At 35.0% G+C, this 14,208-nt stretch overlaps 1 protein-coding gene across 2 annotated transcripts in view; it reads left to right on the forward strand.

The window, feature by feature from the left end:
• KIF26B (kinesin family member 26B) overlaps nt 1-14,208 on the forward strand; it is a 612,624-nt gene that overhangs the window by 416,074 nt on the left and 182,342 nt on the right. The gene's annotated exons all lie outside the window — the stretch shown is intronic.

Consider the following 14,208-nt stretch of genomic DNA (forward strand, 5'->3'; position numbering starts at 1 on the left):
CTGCTTTGTTTCTATTACTTTCCTGCCAGAGAAAAAAGCTCGCTATGCTTCTAAAAATCGATCAGCTGTTTAATTCATTGTTGATTCTTATTGAACTTGCTGTCCATTAAAACCTCCAAATGTTTAGTGGTCACCCCTGGTTTATTAAGAGGCATTCTACTTCCTACAGTGCAGGACACTTCTTTTGGCATCTCTTCTGACATTCAGCATGGCAATGCGTTAGCAGGGAAAGAACATTGGATTGAGGATCAGGAAACAGGCTCTTCCAGATTTTCTCCTTGTTAAATGTGTGGTCTTCACTTTGGAGGGTCTCCTTCCTCATCAGAATAAAAATGATAGGCCTGCACTTGAGGCAATGAATCTATAAGCTGGAATTAACATTGTAGTACTAATATATATAATCTATTTCAGTTGCTTACAGTTTTAGGGAGGGGGGGAAATAGGGGAAGAGGGAGAGAGAATTTGGAACTCAAAACTTTAACAAATAGTTTTTTTTTTTTTAAAATTAACATTTCCCACTTCAGGGAAAAAAATAAAATATGTTAAAAAATTTAAAAGCAACCCCTCTCACACACCCCCAAATTGTATCATCAATTAGTCTGCACTAATACTTAGAATTCTCCTCTTTTCAAAGAGAATAGGACTCTAGCAAGTAAGAATTTGCATTCTTACTCTTTTTTTATCCTAGAAATTTACCATGGTTCTCAGTATAGTCACAAATTGCCAAAGCAAGCACTTGTTTCTTGGAGTGATTATAATTTAGTGGAGAAAAATGTGCAGTGAAGATGACAAATAAATATAACTACTATGTGCTAGGAAGTGCCACTGAAGCGCATAGCATGACAGGTCTGGATTCAGAAAGACTCATCTTTCCGCATTTAAGTCTGGCTTTATTAACTAGCAACATTACCTGAGAACTTCACTTAATCCTGCTTGTCTCAGTTTCCCTTTCTATAAAATGGAGTGGAGAAGGAAAGAAGGTAAAAAAGAAAGTAAACTACTCCAGTATCTTTACCAAACAATCTCAAACAGGGTCATGAATAATCAAACACAACTGAAAAAAGACTGAACAACATGTGCCAGGAACCATGATAGGTGAAATAAATCCTTCTTTTCTCTCAATGACATTATATTCTACCAGGGGACATATATGCAAAATACTTACAAAGTAATCTTAAGGATTTGGAGAGGCACCTGACAGAAATCAAAAAGGTCTCATGAAGGAGGTGGGGTTTGAGTTCAAGAAAGCTCATCTATTGTCTGAGTATCTATTATTCCAAAAAAAACTGGGGAAGGGAGCTTCTCTATTCTATTCCACCTGAAATGAGATTTAGATTGCATAATCTTTCTACTTCTATATTATAAAACTGTCTCTCAAATGTGTATGTACATGGTCTAAAATTTATAAGTACAAATATAGATATACAAATAGAAAACAGTATGTGAATATAAATGTGTAGATCTATTTATATAAATTAAATATGTAAGGCCTATAATCTATCCATCCTGCTGTCTATCAAGCTATCTATCATGAGAACAAGAGAGATAGCATTACATAGCAGATAGACAGCTAGCCCCTCCTTCAGGCAATAAATTATAATTTATATAAAATCCTCCATTGCATTAATGATAATTCCCTCAACTGCCAGTCTTCTCCCTTTTATTTAACAACTTTGGATTTGCTTGTATTTATTTTCTTTTTATTTCTCCTGCATATTTGAATGGATTTCTTTGAGTCATTGTATTTTATAAAATCCTCAGTGCCAAGAACTATGCCTGGCCTATAGCAGGTTCTTAAATACTTGTTAATCAGTCATAGGGCAGAAGGGATTTCCCCACTAAATTCACAAGGTTAATCTGGACCACTGATCTCCACAGATCTGGATAATCTTGTCCCCTCCCAAACCAAAACATATATATGCACAATACATGTAAATATATAAACATGTATTGGTATAGACTGCTGGGTCCGGGGTCAGAAAAATGTATTAAAATCCAGACTCAGATACATACTAGCTGGGTGACTCTGAACATATCACTTAAAACTCTCTATATCTCAGTTTCCTTTTCTGTAAAAATGAAGGAATTGGACTTGGTCTCTAAGGTGTCTTCCAATTATAAATCCAGTATAGAAGGAACCACAGTCCCAAGCAGACATTAATGAAAGGAGTCTATTTTCACTACACTTGTCATTATTGTTATTGTTCAGTTGTATCTAATTCAATCTCATTTGGGGTTTTCTTTGCAAAGAAACTGGAATGTTTACTATTTTCTTTTCCAGCTCATTTTACAGGTGAGGAAACTGAGGTAAAAAGAATGAAATGACTTGCCTAGAGTTACACAGCTTGTAAGTGACTGATGTTGAATTCAAGTTCATGTAGAGGAATTCTCCTGATTCCAAGTCCAGTGCCTAATCCACTTCTCCACTTAGCTGCCTTTATCTGCCCTACCCAAAGATAAGACAGAACTATCTTCAATGAGCCATGCATTCTGGCAATTTTAGAGTGATAGTCAATTACTTTCTGGGACTGTATAGAAGATGATTGTGGGATATCTAGAGGCTACTTCTCTATAATGATCTAAAGAAGAGACATATCATGAAACCAGACCTAAACAGAGCATATAACAATGCAGTCTATCCATGTCCTGAGACATCACAGCATTAGCCTGGTATGACAAGCATCTCTAAGAGAGTGGGGAGAGCGGGAAAGAGCCCCTTGGAGTAATGATTTTAGTTAGCTTCTGAGACTAAAATAGCTCATTCACAGATTGTGAATAGCATTAGATAATTATATGACATGATGTAACCAAAACCGAGACTCAGAAGAATTACCACCAGGAGGTAAAAACAAAGTCCCACCACTGAATTTTTCTTGTTTTCATTTTCAAAGGCTTTATTACTTATGTAAAAAATATGGAGTCAGGATAGAAAGAGCCCAGAATTTTGTGTCAAAGGATTTGTATTGGAATTCCATCCCTATGAGGTTGTTTTCTCACCTCTAAAACAAGGAGATTAAGCTAGAATGTCTGAGATCCCTTCATCTTCTGGTCTTCAGCCTTTGCTAAGGCCATTAACATGCAGCAGGGTAGCTGAATGAACAGAATGCCTCTCCTGGAGTTCAGAAGACTCATTTTCCTGAGTAAAAATCTGGTCTCAGACAAGTTTTGTGACCTTGGAAAAATTACTTCGCCCCCATTTGCCTTAGTTTCCCCATCTGTAAAGTGAGCTGAAGATGGAAATGACAAAGCATTCCACTATCTTTACCAAGAAAACTCCAAATGGTCAAAAAGACCAACTGAACAACTAAACAACAGCAATAAGGGCCATCGGCAAATGAAAAAAACTGTTCCTGGCTGGTGTAAGAATATACTTCTATATTAGTGTGCTAATCACTTTAGGCAAGGCAGAAGATTTTATCGTCCCATGGCCTTTGGAATAGGAGGCTAAACAGATGTCTGATACATGCATTTGCTTCTCACTAATTCCTCATTTCAGTCAATCACGATGTTAATCTGTTCATAACAGAGACTTTGTATACCAAGGAGCAAAGTACTATGATCTCTGGGAATCAGCATCCTGAATTCTACTTGTGTGACTTTGGACAACTCCTTTTATTTCTCTTGGTAATAAGTTTCTTCATCTGAAATAGTTCAGGGACTTGGATGAGATCACCCCTGGGGTTCTTTTTAGCTTTCAGATTCTACAAGGATATGACTTTCCATCTTTTGAGTCACCAAATAGGATATGCATGAATGGTAGTACCAACAGCATGATCTTTGAACACGCAAAATTGGCTATTTTTTTCCTTTGTCCAAGCATCAGTGGAGTACTGCCAAATCAGCAGGATCCAGGAAAAGTTCACAGCTCTGAATGAAGCTTTTTGGTTGGGTGGTATAGGGTTTGCATAGTGCATGGCTGATGCATGACCTTAGCTTGTGTATTTGAGCCAAGAGGTTTAAGCAGACCGTAACTTCTTATATTTTGTGTATACCTTAGAAATAGACACTTCAATATATAGTAACTCCCAGGTGACTTCTTTAAGGATTTTTATCGGGAGCTATTATGATATAATAGAAAGAACCCTAGAGTATACAGATTAGGGTTCAATTCTCAGTTGTTCTATCTTCATTTGTAAAACTTGAATAATAATATCTGTTCTGCCTATGTTGCAGTATGATTAGGAGAATCAACTGAAATCATTTTTTTTGTTTCTTCATCTGTGAAATGGGAAGAATAATAGCCTCCCTGCCCAGGTCACAAAGTTGTTGTGAAGATCAAATTAGATTACATGACTCAGTTTCCTTATCTATAAATCAGGGGATTTGACTTAGTGGCCTCCTAGATCCATTTTTTGTTCTGAATCTTTGATCCTATGGTCCTGTGTATACTAAATGTCTTGCACCATGTTGCTGTCAAGATGGGATTTTCTTGATGTTCATTGTCTATTGAGTGCATGGTACTTTGCCCATAGTTGTAGCTTAATGAATATCTGTTGATTGATTGAAGGACTTTCCCAGAGAACTGAAATGCATGTTAAATACTGCTCCTAGATTCTTTATTGTGTATGTTCTGGGTGAGGCCTTTGAGGGGTGGAGGTTAGCCAATCTACATACACACATGCAAACATTGGTTCATTCAAGGACTTCCAAATAGAGGCAGGGTGTAGCCTTTCCTTTCTCTTTCTTTCTTCTTCTTCTTCTTTTTTTAAAATACAGTTTGCCTTTAATATCCCAATCCTAGGCATGACCTAACTCACTCAGCTGAGATATTTTTTCCTCTGTGATATGGAAGTATGTTGCTAAGCAACCAGGTCAGTAATTGGTAAATGCTCATATTTGATTTGATTTAAGTTACTTACACAAATATGTCGCTGTTTTCTCTCTGCTATTAGACTAATGATAATCATCTGATTTTATTTGACTCAAATAAAATAAAATAACTGCTTTGAGTTGATTCCGTCATTATGTAGCTGTATAACACGTAGCATAAGTCTCTAAGTCTATTTAATGTTGAAATTTTATGCTTAAAAATTTGGTGCATTTATAAGAATCATTTGAATATTAAGTTCCTGCCATATTGAGAGCAGTGTAGTCTCTCTGGGCATCACAAAAGAAGCATTAGATATTGTCCCTGCCCTGGTGAAGCTTCTAGTTTAATTTTGAAGACAAGTCTGGAAAGCATCATTGATGTAATAAAGACAGGATACTTTAATGCCTTATAGTTTCATTATTTCTTTGGGATGAATGTTCCCTTCACTAATATGGGTCAAAACATCTCCTTTTCTATATAGCAAGTCTTCATGACTTTAATGTGCCTCCTTCTCCCTACTTTTCAAAAATCACCCCCCCCTCCCAATGTCCATCTCTTAAGAGATATATATTCTTCTGCTAAGCTTCTAAGACCTGGTCTAGCATGGTCTTTGGGCCAATGACCCAATAATTCCTTGGTTCATTTGTAAAAGTTTCAGATTGATAGGACTTGTTGGAGCTTAGTGGTACAGCCAAGATCATTTCATTCCATGATGATACATTGGAACATGGTTTTAATGAAATGCAGCCCAGAATATAAAGTGCTAAATGTTGTGTGATGGACAAGTTAATGCTACAAAGGTTTGGCAGAGAGAGGCCATTCATGAAGGCCACAAAAGGATTCACCATGAAGATGGTTCTTGAGCTTAGACTTGAATAATGGTTAGAATATGGATAGTATTTAAAAAAGATACTCTAGGTTAGGGCAAGGAGAAGAGAGTGGAGGATGGTTGCATAATTTTTCCAGGACTCTGAACAGTAAACTGGACTAGTTGAGGGCAAAATGCCTTTTATTTTCTTTGCATCCTCACTAATTACTACAACACCTGGCACATAGTAGGCACTTAATCAATGTTTATTAATTGTTAGAAGGCTAATCTGGCTAGAATGGAAGGAGTCTGAGTGATGGTAAATAAAATTAGGTATTGTCGCAGCAGGGAGTAAGGGCAAGATTGTCAAAGATCTTGAAGGGCTTTTAAAATACAGTTGGGAACAAATGAAGATTTTGAAGTCATTATATTGTGATTATGGCCAGTATTCTGCTGAGAAGAGAAGATATTAGAGAATATTTCATCTTAGAATTTATACATTTATGGAGAGATTCTCTTTTCTTTTGGATGCCAAACAAAGCATCTTCAATGACCATGGCAAGCACCTATGGTGAGCATATGCCTCCCCATTTTGTGCTTTGCTTAATGAGGTATAATTGTATAATCAGAGGATCATTGAACAATTATCTCTCTGGTTGCATTTACTAAGGAAGCTTGTGTAAACTTAATATAAGCATGGGAGACTCATTATTAAAGGGGAGCCCTTGGGAGTGCAGTTTTACTTTGGCTCAAACATTTTTAGGAAAATATTTTGTTATTTGTTATTATAAGAAATGCCAAAAAGGATATAATCCAGAAAATGTATTCTTTAAAAAGAAGGTGGGCTGGTCTTATACCAAGAGAAATAAAGAACTCTAGATAGTATCAATAACACATATGAATATCAATTCATAAATATATATGGGTATGTATATATATATATATATATATAGCGAGAGACAATACAGATATAGAGAAAGATGTAGGTAAAGCTATATGTGCTTACTATGTACAAAACTGGTTGTTTTGTAAGTAGATAAACAAGACTGAGTCCTACTCTGAGAGCTCACATTCTTTTTTTAAATTGTTTTTATATAGCTTATTTAATTTTTTGTGAACTAAATCTATAATGTAATATAACATTATAATTTAATAGGGATAAATACAAAGTATTAAATTTTGTTTTGAGAAATCAGTTTTACAACTGTAAGATAGCAATGGTATGAATAAACATTAGTTTATTAAGTCAGTAGAATGATATATTTGATCAAAAAAGTTTGTAAACTTAGCCTACTTTGAGAATACTCATTCTTTGAGCGAAGAAGGCATTAATGGGTCTAACTATACATTGGGAAAAATACATATAAAGTATTATGTTTAATTCTGGTGGCTAATTTTTTATAATAACTTTTTATTTTTCCCAATACTTACAAAGATAGTTTTTAGCATTCACCTTTGCAAAACTTTGTGTTTCAAAATTTTTCCCTCCCTTCCCTCCCTCTCCTCCTGTCCCCTTCCCTAGACAACAAACGATCCAATATAGATTAAGCATACAATTCTTCTAAACATATTTCTATATTTGTCATGCTGTGCAAGAAAAACCAGATCAAAAGGGTAAAAAGAAAACACAAGAAAGAAAAAAAAAACAAGCAAACAGTAACAGTAACAACAAAGTGAAAACAATATGTACAAAACAATGTACTAAAAAATGATTATATAAATAGAAAGAGAGACTGCGAGGTAGTACAGTCAGGAAGACCTGAGTTCAAATCCAGCCTCAGGCATTTACTAACTGTCTGGGCAAGTCACTTCACCCGTTTGCCTCAGTCTCCTCATTTGTAAAATGAGCTGGAGAAGGAAATGGCAAAATACTCCAGTATGTTTACTAAGAAAATCCCAAATGGCATCACAAAGAATTGGGCATACCTGAAACAATTAAACAATAATACAATGCATATAAATTTCATCTGGAGAGGTTCTTAGGGTACAGCAGCAAAGAAGATGAGCATATACCTTCTTTGGTATCATTTCCATAGAATTAGATCAGTCTCTGATGTTAAATTATTTGAGGATATCAAGGACTCAGGTCAAAAACTTTCTTTTCTGGGTCATCAGTAGCTCGGGCTACAGATACCCAATGGTTTCAACTTAAGACTTAATGGTGCTTGATTACTAATCTTGATTACTAATTGGCTACATATCAACACAGAATAAAGGACTCCTGAAGAAATGAGGGAGGTTTTAAAATAATATAATTGTAAATATTTTTAGTCAAGTCTTTAAAATATGCCTCTATTTTTCAATAATCTCAAAAAAACTTTTTTTCCTGAAAGATCTAACAAATATCATCTACACTGAACATGGTTAGTGATCATTAATAGAGAAGTAATTGCACCTGTTAATTGAGTTGTTATCAAATCAAGATTCCAATGGTTAGTTGCTATCTAAAACTTGCAAACTTACATGAATGTCATATTTTTTCTAAAAGATTATAGGTAGGATTTTTCCTCCTCCCTGCTCTTCCCCCTTTATCTCTCTCTTTCTCTCTCACTCTCTCTCTTTCTCTCACATACACATGCATACATACCTATATATATATGTAGTCATATATGTTTGCCACCTGATAGTTATCAATATTTTATAATACAATATTAAATCAGTATTATTGTGGGTTAATATTATTAATGACTTTTTAAGTCAAAAGAGCAGAATTTCAAATTATTGTAAATTAATGTGGTTTGAGGTTTAAATCCATTGAATTGTACCCTACCAACACCAAACATTATTTTCGGAAAGTAACTTCCTGAATCACCTCTTTGGACTAATAAAATAGCTAATTGGAAAAGAAGGGTGAAAAAAAAAAACCTATGAGGCTCTATATGCCTTTTAACAAATAGAGTCATGGATATGAACTTATTAGCAGAAAGTGAAAAGCCACAAAAAACAAAAACTAAAACAAAAAACCAAAAAAAAACCTCTGAAAAAATTTCTGAGTGGCTCACAAATGTTTCATTGTAATACCTAAACATTTTTTTAAAAGATTAAAGTTAACTTTAAAGTATGAGGCATCTAGGTAATATAGTAGATGGAGTACCTTGCTTGGAGTCAGTAGGAATGAGTTCAAATGTGACCTCAGATACTTATTAGCCGTGGGACCTTGCACAAATCACTTAATCCTGTTTTCCTCAGTTTCCACATCTGTAAATGAGCTGGAAAATGAAATGGCAAACCACTTTAGTATCTTTGCCAAAAAACCCCAACCAAACAAAGGAAGTCACAAGGAATTGAACATGACTGAAATAAATAAACAACAACAAAACTTCAAAGTGAATTATATAATGAGAATATTTCTATGTGACCCTCTTAGGTCTTTAAGCAGCTCAACCTCTTTCTAATTTCTTGCCACAACAGATTGTTATATCAACTGTTTTCTTATCTTCAATTCCAGGGTCTTTGACCTAATGGATTTCCCTCAGTGCTGTCATGTCATTCTAGATTATCAGAGACTTCTTAATCCTTAGAGTATTGGAGTCTTTTGTAGTGGCCTATAAACAATTGTAGCCCATAGCACCACTTGGGCTTGCATAGTTAGTTTGCAATTGTATATCTCATCTTAGTGCTGGAGATTTGCCATCTCCATTGCATTCTGGGTCAGTAGCCCTTCATATATAGCAGGTGCAGAAATAGTTTGGTGGTTCAGCCAATGCTTTTCAGATGCAGCTTTTCAATTGGTGTTTCATTAATCCATTGTGTGGGTCAAATTGAGATGGTCCTGAATGACCCCATAATTGTCACAAAGCTTTTTATATGCACGACAAAATTATACATTGTACACCATCGTTACACACTAGGAATATATTCCCAGGATGTCATTAGGCATTCATAGTGTTCAGAAACAACTAGCAATCATATGTGGAAGGGCTGAACCTCTCCTTCTCCATTTGCCTTCTAGGGAGAATGAAGTTCTCTTTTTTAATGAGATTTAACATTCTTGAAAGATTATTTGAATGAGAAAATAGAAAAAATTCTAGCACTGGCAGATCCCATTCAAAATAACTGATAGGTGTTTGACCTTGACCAAGGTATTTAGGTAGTCTCCACCTCATGTTTACTTCAAGCTAGTGTTTTCAGAGACAAATATGATGATTGCTATAAAACCCCAAAAGATAATGAGGATATTAGACCTATCTATTGTTGAGAAGGAATTATATACTGATGATTCTTTTGGTACTTTGGAAATAGTCAGAAAGCTTGAGAAAGGCCAGCATTTCTGTTACAAATTTATAGAAGTCAATTTTAAAAATTAAAAAAAAAATTAAAAGAGCACACAAGAATAAAAGGAGTTGAAAGGTTTTGACTTGTAGCATTGGAGGGAAGTCTCACATCAGGGAGATCATGGATCAAATTGTCCAAGTAAAATCCACTTAAATCCCTTACTTAATAAGGTTAATTCAAGCCTAAAATCCAGTTCTGGCTATTAGCACTACCTAAATTCATTAGATTTCAGCCCACTGTTTTCCTCTGACTCTTAAGATCATAGAATTGCCAGACATAAAATTAGTAGAGTCCTTAGAGGAAACTCGGGTTGATTACTTATTTTACACAGGAGGAAATCAAGGCTCAGAGGAGTAAAATGATTAATCTTAGGTTTCATAAGTAGCAAAGATTGAAGGGAGGATTTGAAGTCATCTTTTGATTCCAAATCCATACATTTCTACCAAGGCTTCTTAAACTTTTTCTACTTACAACTGCTCTTCATCTAAGAAATTTTTATACAATCCTGGATATATAAGTTTATATATCAAACTTGATATAAATCAAACATTTACTGATAATAGATCATAATTTCATGACTCCCACATTCAGTTACGTGAAGTTTGAGGAGTTTTGTTTTATGGTTTCATTCTCCTTCCTCATGGATCTGGCTTAGAAAGCAGTATATTCTATATGAATGGCATTGCTCTGTCCAATTGACTGAAGAACTCAGGTAATAGAATGCTTCTGTTATAGTAGATATTTTAGCAGCTATCTAGTGATACTATCCATAGGGGGAAAATCATTCCATATTGCAAAAGATACTATCTTTCTTGAAATAAAAAGGAGGGAATTGAATGGGGCTAAAAGTTAATTAAGATGGAGCCTAGGATGAATAACTTTAGGAAATGCTTGCTAATACTTGGGTTAATGAGATCATCTTACTTTAATGTTCTTTTCAACCTTTGGATTTTAATATTTTTAAAAAAGGTATAGAATAACAGGAAGACTGTTTTATTCATTTCTTGTTCACCTTATTGTAGTTCAAAATGAACTCTTATAAAACTAATTACCCATGTTTCTCTACCCAAAATGTCTAACTTTTGGAGGTTCCTTTGTGATTGAGGTTCTTTTATATTTCTGAATTAAACAATTCTTGATATAATTGATTTTTGTATTTTGAGACACCTAAATATTTTGTTTGCTTGGTGTTTAATAGAGATTGGGAAAGTGATTATACTGAAATCAAAATTACAATCAGATGCTACCATGGCATTTCTTAATAGATTATGTATTTATCCATACATTTTCTTTGATGATTTCTTTCATATATGCTTACTTTGAGGATAAAATAATGAAATAAATGTTTTTCCTGAAAAGTATTTCCTCTCTTCTTCCCATTTCATTTCCCACATTGAAATAAAACTACTCAGCTCCCCTATGTGAAGCACCCTTCAGTTTTGCAGGGGCAAAAGATTAAATTGAAATTGTAGTTATGCAATTGAATAGAATTATAATATCTTAGAATTGAAAGGGACCTTAAAGGTCAGCTAATCCAGTCTGTTATCTAATGTCCATATTCCTTCTATATCATCTCTGACAAGTGATTATCCAGTCATTGCTTCCAAAACTCCAGGAATGGAGAACTTAGTGCATCATAAGAAAGCCCTCTCTACTTTCAGATATCTCTTATTGTTAGACAGTTCTTATATTGAGTAGAAATCTGTTGCCCTGGAGTTTTCATCCTCTAGTTCCCAACTCTGCTCCCTATAGTAACAAAAAGGTTTAATGTGGTACTTTATTGGCATTGGCAAGAGGAGGACAATTTCCCCTCTAACTGCCTCTCATCCTTCAATCCCGTTCCTGTCTTTCTCTCTCTTTCTATTTTGAGTTCAGAGGACAGGACTGAGAGCAGAGTCTATCACAATCACTTGGTCTTTCTCCCCCCAGAACAAAAATATTGAAATTCCAAACCCGAAAGAAGCAAAGAAAATGGAAAAACAAAAAAAAAATGCTCATAGGTTGTATCTTTTTCCTTTGTCACTGATGTTAAAACATACATAAACTCACATATGTGAAAGAGCTTCCTGGTCTAAGTAGCAAGGGACTACTAAAGGAGGAAAGAATTATGACTTACCCTCCAGTAGCAGTGAGGAATTGGAGATTAATGAACATTACAGAGGTGAGCTGCTAACCAAGAATTGAGTAATACATCTACTAATTTCTGTCCATCTTCTTTCCTCCCTATTTTTTTAGATTAAAAATATCAGAAAATGTAGGAAGAAATTACATAAATGACAGTAGATTTCTTTTTCCTGTCTATTAGAAAGATAAAATTTAGAAATTTAAGGGGCAGCTAGGTGGCACAGTGGATAGAGCACCAGCCCTGAAATCAGGAGGATGGAGCCAAGTTCAAATCTAATTTCAGACACAATTGTCTCAGCAAAAAACAACAACAACAAAACTATTTCCAGTTCACTTCAGTAGAGTTTCTATCATGTAGAAGAATTGATGCAGGGCTTTTATTTTTGAGGTAACAAATATATTATACTATGTAATAATAATAATACTATGTAATAATTTAGCAAAAATATGCAATCATATACCATACTATCATATAACATACATTTTAGATAATGTAATATATAGAATCATAGATTGTATCCAAGAAGAATCAGCTTGAAAATGAATGACTAACATTGAACCAGCAGCCAAACTCTAAACAATACTGAGTTCTTCTATCTCTCTTTCCATCAGGAAGTATTCCCTGCCTTTTGTCCTGCTATTGAATTTGGATGAATAGTTGATTAGCGTGAGAGCATTTGATCTTGACAGCAAAGTCTTTGGTGGTCAATGAGGCAGCTAAGTAGTCCAGCGGATAGAGTTCTAGACCTGAAGTTAGGAAGAACTGAGTTAATATTCTGTCTCAGATACCCACTGTGTTTGATTCTGGGAAAATTACTTAACCTCTCTGTGCCTGTTTCCTCATCTGTAAAATGGGAATAATAACAGCACCTATATGTTAGGATTATTGTGAGGATCAAATGAGATGATATTTTCAAAGCACTTTGGCAAACTATAAAGCATTATATACATGTAAACTTATGCTTATTGTTGTCCAATTTTCAGAAACAGTAGACCACTTAATAAGGTTTGGGAGTACTGTATTAGTATTTGTGCGACAAAGGTTCTACATGAAAACCTGAGTAAAACCATAAGAATGAGTTGGAAGATCACAAAGCCGGAGTTGTAAAATGTCATTTTGGTCTTTTGTTTGCAAAACCACTCTTGTTTTCTTGTTTTCTCTTTCCTTATTAGCAAATTTCTTTCTCTGAAAGACCTCCTAATAAGAGGGACCACCCATATAGGGATTGTGTAGTCTTAAAAAAATTTTTTTAAACGACTTGGTTTCACACTTCCATGCTCTTCATAGTTGCTCTCCCTTCAAGGACATGGAAGCAAAATTACAGAATTTATAAATGCTAGATGGCTGTTACAGGCTTTTGGAGAGGAGTTGTGATAATGAGTACCAAATATTATTGTTGTTGCTAAAAACCTCCCTTCCTCCAGGCCTCTCTATTTACCTATCTTGCTTTCCATGTTTACTGGCTCCAATCTCTGCTGCTTCCACTTGCCTATGATTGGGAAAGTAAGAGAAAGTTTGCTTAACTTGTTGCACAAAGAGACCATTTACTGTGTGTACAGCATGTGATATTATTGGCACCCTGTTCCTGAAAGAAGGTCGTTGGCCATTTGTATCCTGTTTGGCGGGAGGGAGGCTAGTGGTCCATGGAGACTGTTATTCCTTAAAAAGTTTTGTTTCTCCATCTTCACCCCTTGAACTGTGGCTTGTGTTACTCCTTCATAACTGCATACATGCTATAATGTTGATTGGTTCCTCCACAGACCCTTCTTCAGACCTGGTTTGTGTTTTACAAGGTGTTAGGACTTAAAAATAGCTGCTCACACTTTCAGTTTATTCACTAGAGAATTTATTGAATGATTAACATAATAGGGGGCTGTTTCAACTCCCAAAATGGCCAGCTTCCTTTATTCCTTATGGATAACAAACAATTTCTTTGTGAGTGGCAACTACAGACCAGTCCATTTTTAATGACTTAAAAAAAAAACTGAATAAGCAGCAATGTAACTTATTAAGTGAACTATGCCGTATAAGGGATGCCTCCTACAGAGAAAATTGGTCAGGGGGTGGAGGGTAAAGAAATTTTAAAGCTTTTGTATCAAGACTAGGGAAGGCCTTGAAGGGAAAGGATCGGGGATAACTCTAGAATAATGATTTTGTAGTAATTTTCTTTTATGATCCATTTCTTTATTT

The sequence above is a fragment of the Sarcophilus harrisii genome, chromosome 4 (genome assembly GCF_902635505.1).
Source record: "Sarcophilus harrisii chromosome 4, mSarHar1.11, whole genome shotgun sequence".
Taxonomy (NCBI): Eukaryota; Metazoa; Chordata; class Mammalia; order Dasyuromorphia; family Dasyuridae; genus Sarcophilus; species Sarcophilus harrisii.